The sequence below is a fragment of the Oryx dammah genome, unplaced genomic scaffold (assembly GCF_014754425.2).
Source record: "Oryx dammah isolate SB20612 unplaced genomic scaffold, SCBI_Odam_1.1 HiC_scaffold_24, whole genome shotgun sequence".
In the NCBI taxonomy this organism is placed as follows: Eukaryota; Metazoa; Chordata; class Mammalia; order Artiodactyla; family Bovidae; genus Oryx; species Oryx dammah.
In genome coordinates, this window is record NW_024070208.1 from 29,756,938 (window position 1) to 29,762,937 (window position 6,000).

The window sequence follows — 6,000 nt, forward strand, 5'->3', positions numbered from 1 at the left end:
CTGGGTTCAATCCTTAGGTCAAGAAGATCCCCTGGAGAAGTGGGATATAGCAACCCATTCCAGTATTCTTGTCTGGAGAATCCCATGGATAGTGGAGCCTGGTGGGCTACGGTCCATGGGGTCCCAAAGAGTTGAACATGACTGAGCGGCTAATACTTTCTTTCATAAGGATCTTAACCATTCTCCAGGTAGTTAAACATTTTACCACTTTGTAATATCTGAAGTCTTGCCATCTGGAACCTTACATTTATATGTAATCTCTGGGTTTTCATGGTTTTTCTTATGTTCTCTTAATGCATGGTAACACATTCAGTGGGTATACATTTACCCATTGAGAGGTGAACACAATGCTCTGTGTACAATCAAGAAACTCATAAAAACAAAGATTTTTAAAAGTATGAATGAAAAAACTTTTTTTCTTCTATCCCCAAATAGCGCCTGGTGATAATGGAGAAAGTACCTACCCAGTGTAAATGGTCAGAAATTTTCTGTAGCATCACTTTTCTATAAATGTGAAGCAGAATCTCAAAAAAATGGCTCAACTTGCTACAGTTTGCAGGCCTCAGAACCGCATTTTTTACTGTGGGGAGAACACATTGTCACGTTGACTATTTTGAGTACTTGTTAATAGCGTACCTAGTAATCACCTAGAATCCCCAGGACCTAGATCAGTTTGGATAAATGTTCTATTTAACAAAGGAGTAGATTTTATAATTTTCCTTTAGATTGTCACTTTAGGACTGTTTCTGGAAACGTCTAGTCATTCTAGTAGTTGAACTTTGAACGTTGAATCTGGTTCATCTTAAACACTGGTAAAGCCACAATTAACTTGCTTTCTTGAGTAATGTCCCCAAAACTGACTTGATTTCCATTGTCCTTGATTCCTTATCAAAAAGAAATGTAATATACCCCTCTATGAAGTAGCCTGTGGACAGTTACTTTCTGAAAGTAAAAATACATTTCCCATTCAGTTAACGTGATCAACGATCACTCACTTTTATCAGCAGCTTTTGAGAAATTTTTTTTTGATGTTAACCACTTGTCAATTTATATGCAGACTTCTGTCTTGCTTGTGTTTGCTGTGGAGGAATATCCTACTTTATGTAATCAGCACAAAACAGTCATGTCATAGTTTTATGGGGAACACTGAGTCTTACTGTTGGGAGAGATTTGTTTTCTCCTAGTGGGCAGGATGATGAGAAAGTTTCCCTATGCTATTGCTATGTGTGGCTTTGTTGTGGTCTAATTTGGTGGGTGCTTGCTAAAAGACCACTGCCTGCCAATGCAGGAGACATGAGAGACTCAGGTTCAATCCCTGGGTCGGGAAGATCCCCTGGAGGAGGGCATGGCAACCCACTCCAGTATTCTTGCCTGGAGAATCCCATGGACAGTGGAGCCTGGTGGGCTACAGTCCGTGGGATCGCAACTGAAGCAACTGAGCGCAATTATTTTTGAGTCTGCATGTGGTCTTTGAACAATATAAGCATGTGCAGTATAACTGAAAACTTTAGGATAAATTTAGCTTTGCCGGTCACCAGTGGTTTTACTTTCCTAGAATTGTAGTATAACATGGGCCCCTTAATTTTTCTGCTGAAGGACTAGTGGTAGTATAGTGGAAAGAGCACATTTGAGGGGTAGAAAAGATTTGGTTTTTCATCCAAGAATCTGAACTTCTGCTCCCACCCCCACTGGCTCGAGCACTGTGGTTTTTAGGCAGATCGTGTAACTTTTCTGAATCTCCATTTCCTCATCCAAATCTAGAGAACATAAACTGAGTCTGTTTCTGATGTGGATTCCTCTAAGGCAGGGTCTTTCAGCCTCAGCTCTATTGATATTTTAATCTGAGTAACTTTTTAAAAATGTAACACTCCACTTGTTTTTATGTAAAAATTGGATATTTTCTCCATTGTGGAATTTTTAACTTGAATTTTTAAAGTACAGTTGATTTACAATATTAGTTTCAGGTGTCCAACACAGTGATTCAAAATGTTTATGGGTTATACTCCATTTATCCTGGGGCTTCCCAGGTGACGCAGTGGTGAAGAATCCGCCTGCCAATGCAGGAGACGTGGATTCGATCCCTGGGTGGGGAAGATCCCCTGGAGAAGGAAATGGCAACCCACTCCAGTATTTGTGCCCCAAAACCCCTATGGACATAGGAGCCTGGAGGGCTACAGTCCATGGGGTTGCAAAGAGTCAGACATGACTGAACACACAATCACCTTATATTCCATTTAAGGTTGCAACATCTTGGCTATATTCCCTATGCTGTACCATGTACTCTGCTTGTTTATTATGCACAGTGGTTTGTATGAGCTGGGTAGCTCTGTCGTGGGGGCCACCCTGAACGGTGAAGCATGTTTAACAGCATCCCTGCACTCTACCCACTGGAAGCCCTTGTTGAGACAACCACAAATGACCCTGTCCCTTGAGGACTTCAGCTCTAGGGAAAGTGGCTTTGGACTTCAAAATCCTACACAAAGAGAAGGAAGTAGACTGACACTTACTGAGTGCATTCTAGTGAGCCGGCTCTGTGCTCTTCCTCAGGGGTCATGATAATTCTCTCAACTCTTTTATTGGTGGGAAAATGAGGTGAAAGATCATCTGACCAAGTTAAAAGATTAATCAGAACTTCTGACAGTCTCCGAAGCCCACGTTCTTCTGTATGTGGTAGTAGAGTAACCTTAACATGCACTTATCCAGGCCGAGAAGTTGATCAGCACTGTCAAAACATACCTTCATCCTCACTGAAGACCCTAAATGTGAGTTCTCCAAATCTTTTCTCTGAAATTACCCATAAAGGTCAATCATGTTAGGATTTGCTGTTTTCACCAGGCTGTACCCAGTTTTCCAACCTGTACTTAAATGAAACACTGCAGCTTTTCTTTACCAAATAAATATCCTTAATCTGGTGTTTTCAAACGTGATCAAGATCAGAACCTTTCCTAGAGGAAAAAAAAAGGAAAATATCAGTGCATCAGAAGGAGGCGAGGAATTATTTACTGAATGCTTTTGTCTGACAATTGCAATTATTCCTTTGAAGAACAAGAAACAAGCTTGCCTTTTCTTTGACCGTTATATTAGAAACGGTGATTCACAACACTGGCTGTGTTTCAGAATTTCTCAGGGGCTTATAAAAATGTAAACCCACACTCAGAGATTCTGACTGAATTGATCTGGATGGGAACGAGGCATCCAGATGACTGTAATGTATGAACTGAAGGACCACTGCACTGTGAGCCATCCTATGTGATAACTGACATCTCAGCCCCAAGAACTAGAAGTTTCATTTTCTGATCATTGATGCTGTATTTGAAGGATAAACTGATGTGTTTATCCATTTATGTGTTTCTGTACTTAGCCTTTTCCCACTGGCTACAGATGTTTACCACCCCTCACCCCAACAACTTCTGTACAAACACATCCTCCATCCCAGACATTTCCTACAAATACGGTTTTGTCTTTTATTATTAAAAATAAGTAAAGTGCAGAGAACATGGAAAAAAACCTTCTCTGTACTGAGTCCTGACTCCAACTGAGTTAGAAGGCAGTTGGGCTTCCCTAGTGCAGAGTACATCATACGAAATACCAGGCTGGATGAAGCACAAGCTGGAATCAAGATTGCTGGGAGAAATATCAATAACCTCAGATATGTAGATGACACCACCATTATGGCAGAAAGGGAAGAAGAACTAAAGAGCCTCTTGATGAAAGTGAAAGAGGTGAGTGAAAAAGTTGGCTTAAAACTCAAACAACATTCAGAAAACTAAGACCATGGCATCTGGTCCCATCAGTTCAGTTCAGTCGCTCAGTCATGGACAACTCTTTGCGACCCCATGAATCACAGCACACCAGGCCTCCCTCTCCATCACCAACTGCTGGAGTCCACCCAGACCCATGTCCATTGAGTCGGTGATACCATCCAACCATCTCATCCTCTCTCGTCCCCTTCTCCTCTTGCCCTCAGTCTTTCCCAGCATCAGGGTCTTTTCCAATGAGTCAGCTCTTCGCATCAGGTGGCCAAAGGATTGGAGTTTCAGCTTCAGCATCAGTCCTTCCAATGAATATTCAGGACTGATCTCCTTTAGGATGGGCTATTTGGATCTCCTTGCAGTCCAAGGGACTCTCAAGAGTCTTCTCCAACACCACAGTTCAAAAGCATCAATTCTTCGGCGCTCAGCTTTCTTTATAGTCCAACTCTCACATCCATACATGACCACTGGAGAAACCATAGCTTTGACTAGATGGACCTTTGTCAGTCAAGTAATGTCTCTGCTTTTTAATATGCTGTCTAGGTGGGTCATAGCTTTTCTTCCACGGAGCCTGCATCCTTTAATTGGTGATGTTGACGCAGGGCAGACACACAGTGAAGGTTACCGTAGCCGCGACTGGAGCGCTCTGTCTTCCATCTGGCCCTTGCTGGTTTCCTTCTCCACCGTCAGTGCATATCCTGTTTACTCCTCACCTCCCACCACTGCACACACACAAACACACCAGTTTTTAAAAAAATTCTTCCCTTTCATGTTTTCTGTATAAAGTGTGGCTTTTTAAATGACACAGGCAGTCAGCTCATGCCTGTCTTCCTCTCGGTGAACCAACAAGCCACTCACTATGGGTTTAGTGGAAACGCAGCATCTGCTTTCACTGCCCAGGGCTAACCCTCTGATAACCACTTCCAGGCCAGGGAATGTTCGGAAACCCAGATGGGGGGCCCGGGGGGGGGGGTCACAGATGTCTCTGGGGAATCTCACCGACTCGACAGTCCATAAACAGGGGACAATTATCTTCCCAGTTCCAAAGATGTGGTGATTGTCAGAATTGGTGGATTGTCTATTAACATAAAAAACTTCTCTTCAAGAGTCTCTTTGATAATCTTCTTTTCCCTTCAAATGACAACAGTCTCAGAGTAGCATTCTTTTTTTTTTTAAATGCTCCACCTTTTAATTTAGAAAAGTTGAAAGCTTAGTGCACTGAACCCAGGACCAGTCACTGCAAGTCTCACCCAACATCTTCACCACAAAGCTTCTTAGCACAGGGACTTGTCTTCCCAGCGGCAAGTCCAGTTTCAAGTCTGAGGACCCTCTTGTGGTCACGATAGTATTATCAGGTTCAATGTCCCCCAAATGTCCTTCACAACTATTTTTTTGGATTCAAGATACAATCAAGGATTATATGCTTCATTTGGTTGTCATCATCTGCTCAACACTTTTAAAAAACGAAACCTGTTTTTTTTCAGAATTTGGGGCATTTTATAGCAATTCTACAGGTGACTCAGTGGTAAAGAATCTTCCTGACAAGCAGAAGATGCAGGTTTGATCCCTAGAGGAGGAAATGGCAACCCACACTAGTATTCTTGCCTGGGAAATCCAATGGACAGAAGAGCCTTGCAGGCTACAGGCCACGTGGTTGCAAAGAGTTGGACACGACTTAGCAACTAAACAACAGCAAAAATAGCAGTACTATATGTAAACATTTTGCCTAAAGGATAGCTTTATTAGAACAACTAGCAGATGGTCTTTATCACATAATTTTTGTTAGTATTTGTATCCACTTAAATAGACAAAAGTAGCATTCATTAAATGTGGCTCATCAACCAAAAGGTTCATATAAAATTTGTAGAATGTACTTGTTAAATTACATCTTTATAAAAGCCACTGGGTTGATCCAGTGATAAGGTCATAAACTTTCTTCCACTAGGATGCAATATATGACCAGGCATAAACAGTCCCAATGCTTAACAGCCGCAAAAATAAGATCTAGACCAACAAGGACTTATCGTATAGCACAGGGAAATCTGCTCAGTATTCTATAATAACCTATATGGGAAAAGAATTTGAAAAAGAATAGATACTTGTATATGTATAACTGAATCACTTTGGTGTACACCTGAAACTGATACAACATTGTTAACCAACTATACTCCATATAAAATAAAAAATCTTTTAATTATTTAAAAATTAGAATAGAAGATCTCTGCTTGACAATTGCTATTGTTTTAAT